At 47.1% G+C, this 9926-nt stretch overlaps 1 long non-coding RNA gene across 1 annotated transcript; it reads left to right on the top strand.

The window, feature by feature from the left end:
* The first annotated feature begins 1010 nt into the window (after nucleotides 1-1010).
* Nucleotides 1011-8229, top strand: LOC140844133 (uncharacterized). Its single transcript, XR_012122382.1, has 3 exons — nucleotides 1011-1183; nucleotides 4104-4245; nucleotides 7438-8229. It is a non-coding gene; the product is annotated as an uncharacterized lncRNA (long non-coding RNA).
* The last annotated feature ends 1697 nt before the right edge of the window (nucleotides 8230-9926 follow it).

Below are 9926 nucleotides of genomic sequence, written 5' to 3'. Positions count from 1 at the left end.
AACACACTCCGTGAAGGACAACAGCCCAGTTCCACTGTGCACCTAGGGGCAGCTTTCCCAGTTCTGGGCATAAAGGCCTAAGGAAGCCTACAGCTTAGTAGGCAACGTTTACCATGTCTGCAGCTCTCACTGTTTCCTTGCACGGACTGCCTGTGTGGGACCTCCCCACAGTCTGAGCACCGCCTTGGGCACATGCAAGAAGTCAGTTTGAAGGAGAGCAAGCTGAGGCCCTGGGAGCGACATGGAATCTGTTTTCTGGCTGAGGTGGGGGAGTGGCAGAGAATCATCCAGGTCTCAGAGTCAGCTGTGGTGAGATGCTGTGTCTGATCCCAGGAAGGACTTCTGAAAGCATAGGTAGCCTCCTTCCTGAAGTCTAATTCTCCAGAGAGTCTGTGAACTACCTAATATAGTCTCTATCAGATTCATTTTCTGCATAAATAACTGGAGCAGATTCTGTTGTTTGCATTTAAGATGCCCGAGGATGCAACCTCATGCCTGCCAGCCTTGCAAAGCAAAACCTGTTTGGACTGAACACAGCTCACAACAGTAGCTGCCCCCCAACACGTAGGTGGGGATCTCCTGGGCCTGGAACATGCTGAGTGCAAAATCAGTATGTGTTGAAATAAAAAGAAGAGAGGCTACATTTCCTGGTGGCCTCTTGGGCTCTCAGACCCAACACCAGAGGAGAAAAATCCCACACCATGTATTAAATAAGGCTCTGTAGGACAGTGGACTGCCTTTGTGACTCAGAAGCTGCCTCTGAAGATCATTTCCCTGAAGGAGTTTCCAGAAATGGCTGGAACAATGGCAACATCCCTAGAAAGAAGTCTGCCACCTCCCACAGAAGCAACTTTGAGAGACAACATGTTTTTGAATTTGCAATTTGGAGTGTTTGCTACAGCATCACTTCTATTCTGAGGTGTGGCCGAAAGCACTGAGAGTCAACAGAGTTTTGGTCCAGTTCTGTCACCAAGCTCCTTTGTGTTTGCATTATTTCCTGTCTCTGGGCTTCCATTTCCCTGTCTGTAAAATGAGAGGGTTGATCTTTGCTCCCCATAGCCTCTGTCGGGACATTTCTCCTGCAAAAAGCTGATTCCCTCGATGCCTATGCCATTCAACCAGGGCATGCCTGTACAGACTGTACAAATAGGTTGTGTCCTGCCCAAGGATGCCTACCAGAGGGGTAAGTAAAACCCAGCCCACACTCCCCACGCTGCGCATCCTGAGTCAGGGCTGCTTCCCCTGGAGGAGGGATAATTTGCAGAAAAACCACCTCTGGGCTCACCATGACCCTACTCTCATTCTAGACCTGTGCCCGCCTCCCCACTCGTGTCCTTCTGCCCTCCTCTCGGTCATTACCCCTCCTTTACCGCAAACTTCCTGCTTATCATCTGTTCGCTTCTCTCTTCCTACAATAATTCGGAAAAGTGCAATATCTACATAGCAACTCTCCCAGCAGCTTGGCCTCTCGGTTCCTTGCTGCCCTGCACCTCCTAGTTCTCCAACGCTCCTGCAGACACCCACTCAGCAGCCACACCACAGCGCATGTCATTACCAGAAATCTCTTATTTTGAAATCCTGCTTTTTGTTCTCCATTTCCCAGGCTTCCAGCTCACTTCCGCCACTACCCCCACTCCCACATTTCTTGTCCCTTATCCTGACCACTAATTCCACTGATTCCACCACAGTCCACCAGCCAGCAGCCACCTCCTGTCTTTGCTTCCTTCCTTCCATAAATTGAACTCCATTGTCCTTCTTTATGACTGCACTCTTGCAAACAACGCAGACACCCTCGCATCTCTCTCCTCTGTCCCCTCGAAACCTCCAACACATGCTGAGCACCTTCTCAGGGCCTCTAACTGCAGCAGCTAAATGCTATCAAAGAAAAATCCCATGAGCTGGCTAAGGGATTTTGCTTTAAAGTCATGGGCACAAATCTCAAAGTGGAGAATCAGCAGTGTAAGCTTCCCAGGAATTTTGCTGGGAATTGTGCCTTCAAACCTTTATATACCCCTGTCCCTACCTCACGCACAGCTCATGACTTCATCTTATGATTCACTTAGAAGTTAGAAGTCACAAAGCCAGGACCCCCTCACCTTCCCACCCAAAATCTAGCAACTACCTGTTTCTTAACTCATCCTTTCCTACTTGCTTCCGAACAGGCCGAAGGAATATTCTCTCTTCTCAGGAATGACCCAGCTCGCATCCTCTCTGACCTACTCGGAGGCTTTTCTCTTCTAATCACCCCCTTGTTGAAGCATCATCCTCTTTACAGGTTGCTCTTGCCTCGAGTCTTGGCTTTCTCAGATCGTTACTGGCATACACAAAACATGCTCCTGAATCACTGCTTGTTCCGAGGCTTTCCCCCATCCCATATCCTTCTTGAGCTATTGCCCATTTCTCTGCTTACCTTTCCAATAAAACTTCTGGAAAGAGTTGCTTCTGTAAGTATTCCCTGTCTCTCTTCACACTCTTCAACTCTCTGTGCTCTACCGACACAATCCATCATGACAGGTCTGTATCAACAAACCCTGCGGTTTCTGGTCTCCTCTGACCTGATCTCTCAGTAGCATTCTTCAGAGTTCCATCTCTACCACGCTCAGATTGTCATCACCAGACCAGACCTCTCTTCAGAGCTCCAGACGTGCATATCAAAGTGCCTCCTCGGCATCTTCACTTGGGTAGCTCATTAACATCCCAGGTGTGACATGGTGAGAAGAATGCTGGACTCTCTCGCTCACTCTCTCTCTCTCTCTCTCACACACACACACACACAACTAAACCACACTCCTCCAGCCTTCCCCATCTCAGTGACTGTTACCACCCTCTTCCAAGTGACCCAAGTCAGAACTTTGGATAATTCTCTCTCTATCGCTCCACCATATCCACTCACCCACATCCAGGCCATCAGAAATCTTATTCATTCTGCATCCAAAATGTGGCTCAAATCTATCTCCCTTCCAAGTCCCTGTGGGCCCCACCCTTACGCGACACACCATGATCTCTTATCTCGGCCTCAGTGTCCTAACTGGTGTCTCTGCTTTACCTCTTGTTCGCTTTCAATTCATTCTGTACAGAGGCCTGAAGGATGCTTTTATGTAAATTGGATGGTGTCATTTTCTGATGGCTTCTCTTTGCACTTAGAATAAAGTCACCCCACTTACCATGGCCTTCAAAGTCCTACAGGAACTGGCCCCACCTGTCTCTCTAACTTTGTCTCATGCCACCCTCTCCCTGAGTTCTTGCCCATTAGCCTTTCAGTTGCCCTGACAATAGCTCTGTGAATCCACTGAGATTTTTCCAGCTCCAAAATCTGCATTCGCTCTTCCCTGAACCATAATTGTCTCAGCCAGCCCTTCACATGGCAGGCTCACTGTCATCCTTCAGGTGTCAACCGAAGGGTCATCTTCCAAGGAAGCCCTCCCTGAGCACCTTGTCTGAAATGGTGCTCAACATTATTTTCTGTCTGAAGTGATATTTTCTGTCATCTGCCATTTAGTATGTTGGCTTATGTATGTTACCTGTTTATTGTCTATCTACCCCCACAAAAGTGATAACTTACACAGAAGCACCATGTCTCTCTCAACCTCCACTATAACCCCAGTGCTTAACAAAGTGACTAGCATACAGTAAATGTCCAATAAATGTTTGTTGAATGAAGGAGTGAATGGATCATCAAGGCTTGCCCTTAGTCTAACCTCCCCTCTTTTACCTCACATTCCCATATATGAATGCCCCACAAGCTTGCCAGGTCTGTTCCTGAGACCTCACACTCTTCCCTGCCCTTTTGCCTTCACTCATACTGTCCCCTCAGTCTAGATATCTTTCTACCAACGCTATACCACATTCAAGTTGCCAAAATCCTAGTCATCCATCAAGGCCCATCTTTAATGCTTGAAATCCCACCATTAGCAATTCTTAGAATCCTGGAATGTTGGTTCTTAAAGATGGTCATTCAAAACTGCATTGCTGCTTCAACTCCCCGAGTGCTGTGTTGAGGAGGATTCAGAGGTCTAGGGCCATCCATCATCAAGCAGGAAAGGCCACATGACAATGGGAAGGGGTTGGCTGCCCTGATCTTTTTCAATCTCCTTATGTTACAGATAAGGAAACTGGTGTTCAGACTGGTGGGGAGACTTCCCAAGGGACACACTTAGCTGGAAGCAGCAATGAGAGTGAAACTTGCAGCTCTGAAGCCCTACTGTGGAACTTTATCTTCCTTTTCTGCACTCCCAGCCAGAGAAGGTAAGGCCCACACTAACTTGAAAGACTATAGAGACTGAATTTTAAGTTGAAAATATATAGATGTAGTGTATGATTCTTAATCTTTCTCTTCCAACAAACCTCTGACCAGATTAATATTATATGCAGACTTCTGGCAGAAGTCTCTGCTTTGACTTTGTTGTTCCAGCCAAGATAAAAATATTTCCAATAAAAGAAGAATTACCAACAGCCACAGTCCTGCTGTTGAGCACTCCTTTCTCCCTTACACTTTTAAAATGCAAAGATCCTCCAAGCCCTCTGTAGTGGAAAGTCCATCAAGTCACTTTTCTTAGTAATAGGAGAGGCAAAAAGAGAGAATGGAAGAAAACTAAAACCTATTTGCCATAAACTGAATTAATATGTTGAAATCTAATCCGTATGTGATGGTGTTTGGAGGTGGGGCCTTTGGGAGGTGACTAGGTCATGAAGGTGGGGCCCTCACAAATGAGATTAGTGCCCTTATAAAAGAGACCCCAGACAGCTTTCCTGCCCCTACTACCATGTAAGGACACAGCAAGAAGAGGGCCGTCAATGAGGAAGTGGGTCCTCAACAGACACCGAATCTGCCAGGACCATTATTTTGGACTGTCAGCCTCCAGAACTATGAGAAATGTATGTTTGTTGTTTGTAAGCCATCCAGCTTGTGATATTCTTGTTGTAGAAGTCCTAATGAACTAAACACTGTTGATTACCTCTGATGTGCCAGAGACTATTCAAAGGCCCTTGAAAACATTACCTTATGGAACCTTCAAAACGGTCCTATGGGGCAACTACTTTTACTGTTCCATTTTACAGATGAGAAAACAGTCCGTGATGAGCATTCTACCCCAGGTCTTTGCTGCTCTGAATGTGTTCCTTGCACCAAGAGCATCCATCATTGCCAGAGGTCTTTTAGAAACAAGGTCCTTGGGACATGCCCTAAACCTGCTGAATCAGAATCAATATTTTAACAACATCCCCAGTGGTTCTTCTGCATACTGAAGTTTAAGAAGCACTGGGTCTTGATGACACAAACAAGAAAAGAATTAGGATTTGGACTAGAGCTAACTGCTCTTAACAGGATGGACAGCAGAAACGCAAGCAGCATGGTGTGAAGAAAACAAGTTGAGTCATCACCAACACAGGTTGGACATGTCACTGCTACATTTGATTGCCTGTCTACTCTGACAAGTATCGCTTCCAGAGCCATCTGCAATATAGAGAGACGATGACTTGGTGACATGAAGAGGAAGCAGGCCTGGGAGTCAAGAAGACCAGGCCAACCAGCTCAAGCCACTCCGTAGCAATGACATTAAGAAAGTTGCTGACCCTCCCAAAGCCTCACTTTCTTCACTAATGAAGTGGGGAGGCTGGAACACTCCTTTTCAGCTCGATCGTGCTGTACTTTCCATTGCCGGCATGTTGGGCTGCCTGGGCTCCTAACACAGAGTGGAAACCACTTGCTTCTCCAGCTTACAACATCTATCTTTAGTCAACTCCTTTGGTAATTGCTATGTCGCTTTCCTCAAACATAAAAATAGCTTCCATTTATGAATATTCATATTTGACCTGATTGTTTATAGTTCATAAGGAGAGATCAAAACCGAAAGTTTATGTGATGACTGCCCTTGTACTGTTAACCATGTAAGGACTTACTCACTATGTAAGAATTGTTCACCATGTAAGAACTTGTTCGTTATGCTTCAGAAGATTGGAGACTGACGAGAATTAGGCTGGGGGTGGATTAATGATCGTGCATTGAGCATTGACTCCCCTATACAGAATTTTATTGTTGTTAACAACCATTTGATCAATAAATATGAGAGATGCCCTCTCAAAAAAAAAATAGCTTCCATTTAGCATAGCAAATAGCTACCACCTTCCAGGGGCACTGACAGTCTAACAGCACCCCCAAATCAGAGCTTGCAGCCAGCTGGATCCCACAGATGCTCAGGGTCTCCTCCCGGAAATCAACTAACCACCACTGTGGTGCACCCTTTTTCCTAAGGGCAGAGGTTGCATTCATGCTCTCTCCTATCTTGGCACTCTGGGATGGGAGTCCCCAAATTCCGGGTCACTGTTGTCCCTGCCACCAAAGTCTTTTCTCTGCCAAAGAAACCAGAGCCAGCCCCCCTAGAGTGGAGCCGGGGTCTCTCTCTTGTCATCAGAGGCCACTTCATCCCCATCATACAGGAAGGCTTCTTGAACTCGTGGACATATTCCAGACCCAAAAGAAAGACTGCCAAATCTTCTTGGATGCCCTTCAACCTGGCCCAGATTTTCTCAGGGGCCGGAAGAGAAGTTTTCCCTGAGTATTTTTATAGAAGGGGGGAAGTCCAAAATTTTGTTTCCCATTCAGTCAGTACATCCCCACCATCATGAGTCCTTCCTCCATGAACAGTAGATGTCAAGACATAGATTCCCAGAAACCATGTGACTCAGTGCCGGCTCCCGTTGGCTCACCAGTAACTTCCCCAGGAAGCCCACTAGCCTTGCACACCATCATCCAGCCCAAGAGATTCGAAGACATAGTTTCCAGCATCCACACTGAACTGGTCACCGCAAAGCTATAACCTGAGGAATTCTACTTACAAAAATATCGGCAGTGGCCCCTGAACCTGGTCCAACTAACCCTGTGTTCTGGCTCTGTGGTTCCCAAGCAACAGCCGTGAGACCAAGCTATTTGGCTTAATGGAGTCAGTGGTTGGTAATCTTAGTACTCATCTGGCACCTGTCTCTACTTTATCTTTCTGGGCTCTTTTAAAAGCAATCAACCTGTTTGCACCAAGCAAAAATCAGTTTTTCTCACCTTTCTCTTACACTTTCTTTCTCCAGTTGTTCAATCCTTTAAGCAAACCCTCTTTGAACGCTTGCCACATTCCAGGCACTGGGAATTCAAAGATGTGTAAACACAGCCCCTGCATTAGAGCAGCTGCCCCGAGAGCAGAGGGGACAGACGTGCACAGAACTGTGGCACAGCACTCAAATCCCAGTGCTCAGGGGACATGAAGTAGAGGAGGAGGGTGCTGGCCAAACAGGGTAGTTCAAGCAGGTTTGAAGAATCCATTTCTGATTATCCTTGATCCATGTAAGAAGCAGCCTCAAGTAGGCAAGAAATGACCAAATAATAAAGTACAGAACAATATGGGTAAGACATCCCTTGAACACAAATATTCTTTTGTCTCATGTCCCCAGGTTTCCAGTTCTTCAGACAAGAAAATGAGCCCTAGGGTGGCTTTGGAGGCAGAAGAGAATGCCAGATATTTAAACCCTGGTAGAACGGAAGGCGGACCTGTGATTTCAGCCAATGTGCTGGCCCTCTCTGTGATCGCTCTGTGGTGCACAGCCTTCAGGGCATCCTGTGCTTCCCCTGCGATCATGCTTACTGTACTGTATTATTTATTCCTTAAACTCCATGAAAGCAGGAATCACTTGTGTTTTATGTATTGCTCTACCCTTATCACCTAGCATGTGCCTGGCAGATGGAAACAAAAACAGACTTGTTTAAAAAGTACATGGAACGGAATACCAGACCAGTACTCCTCAAGACAGTCAGGGTCATCAAAAACAAGCTCTGAGAAGCTGTTGTGGCCAAGAGGTGCCTAAGGAGACACAACAACCACGGGTAACGGGTTATCCTGGATGGGATCCTAGGGCAGAAAAAAGACATTCAGCATAAAGTAAGGAATCCTGAATAGAGTATGGACTTGGTTAATAGGAATGTATCAATATTTGTTCATTAACTGTGGGAAGTGTGTCATGCTAATGTAAGGGAAGGTATGGGAACTCTCCATACTAGATCAGCAATTTTTCCTTAAATCTGAAACTCTTCTAAAATAAAAGGTATATTAACAAAAATACAGGCAATCATCTTCAAGCACCTTGGTACCCTCCCCCTTCCCAGCTAGCCGTCCGTCATAGCTCTGAGCTTCTGCACTTGATCTTCACATTCTCAATAAAAGACCTTCTCTCCTTTCTAAGCCTGGAGCTGCAGTACGTGCTCTGACCTGGCAGCGGGAGGTCTGGGGTCAGCATCCCACCATCCGACCTTGAATAAATGAATAAATTGTTCCCCCTCTGTGGGCCTCGGTAATCATCTGTTCAGCTGGAAGGTAAGACTAGAAGGCTTTAGGTTGCCGCATGAAGGCAAGGACAGTATCTGGCTCACCTCAGTACCCCCAGCTTCTGAGATAGCCCCAGGTACAGAGCAGGCACTGAATATGTTTGTTGAATGAAAAAAAATCAATGAACATTGCTTAGTACTCTGACTCTAACTATAGTTAAATTAAAACCTCTAAGTCAGCCCAACATTTCTGAAATCTCCTTCCTTGTGAACTTGTTTTTAAGCTCCCTTTGTGGGAAGCTTAAAACAACATTGCTCGTAGTGGTTTTGTAAGTATTTGGCCAATAATCGAGAGGAGATACACCCCCTGGATCAGGCCCTGCCAGCTTGGAACTCTCCTGAGTTTGGACAGAGTGGAACCTGTTGAGATGGCAGGGATGTCACCTCTAGACTCTGTCATGATGAGTGTCACCCTGGCTTCCAGAGGGGGTCTTTCCAAGGGACCCATCAGCCCCTTCTTAGCATCCTTCTCTAACGAGCCCAGTGTGAGAGGGCCCTAGAGCTCCCAGGCCCTGTTTAGGAGACCCCGGCAGATATCTCAGGTGAAGACTGTTCAAGCCCAAGGAAGGAATAACTGGAGGTCACAACAAAAAAATCCCTGGTTCCCCAAGTTGCCGAGAGGCCTGGGTTTTAGTTCCAGGCCCCTCATCTGCTCATCACCCACAATCACACTGGGCAAGCTTTTCTCGTGCCTCTGCCTGGCCCTCCTCCCAGAGCTGGGGTCGGGGTGAGCGAAGACAAACACGAGTGCTCTTTCCAGCTCCTCAGAGGGGCTGCACTCCCCTATCTCTGGGGATCCCCTCTGCACAGAGCAGATTCCCCGCTAGATGCTTACCCTCCACCCTTCAGACCTCAGGCTCCTGGCACACGCTGTCTCTCAAGTCTCCCCTGACGCCTTGCCTAGACTCATTCCATTGTCTCTATGAGGCCCGAAAGACTCTTTGTGCTTTCCCTGTCCCAGAACTTACACACTCGACTACAATCGCTCATTTATCTGTCTCCACCAGCAGACCAGGAGGAGCCCACGGGTCCTGGTCACCACTGGGTCTGGAGCCCAGAGTTGCTGCCTGGCACACAGGCCATACATCGGGTCTTGTTGACTAAACAGATGGTGGTGATTGAGTGAACACATGCAGAAATGTGTGGACAAATTTTTCGCATAACCTACCCCAAGTTTCCCTGGAGGGTTAGTGAGGGATTTTTTACAGCATCTGTGAAAAAAATAGCTCAATAGCTTGTTGTCACAGTTGTAAATTCCTGCAGGGTTGTCCCTGGTGTGCTTCAGAAGAGGGAAAACCACCCCCCAGCTGCCCTCTAGCTCCCTTCCTGCCTCCCAGTTTCCCCTTCCTGACTACCTCCTCACTCCCTCTGTGTCTCTGTCCTCATCTCTGTCTCTGGTTCTCTTTTGCTGTCTCTGTCTCTATTCCTTTCTCTTCTCACTGTGTCTCTCTGCCTCTGTCTCTCTCCTGCGTTTCCCATCCACCCCATTCGCTCCACACATTGAATTGGTTTCCAGGTGCCTTACAGATGAGACGTCACTTTCCTTCCCAGCCACGTGGCA

Source organism: Manis javanica, chromosome 11, assembly GCF_040802235.1.
Source record: "Manis javanica isolate MJ-LG chromosome 11, MJ_LKY, whole genome shotgun sequence".
Classification (NCBI taxonomy): Eukaryota; Metazoa; Chordata; class Mammalia; order Pholidota; family Manidae; genus Manis; species Manis javanica.
Note: the sequence above shows the minus strand (reverse complement) of the source record. Positions and strands in the feature narration are given on the sequence as shown.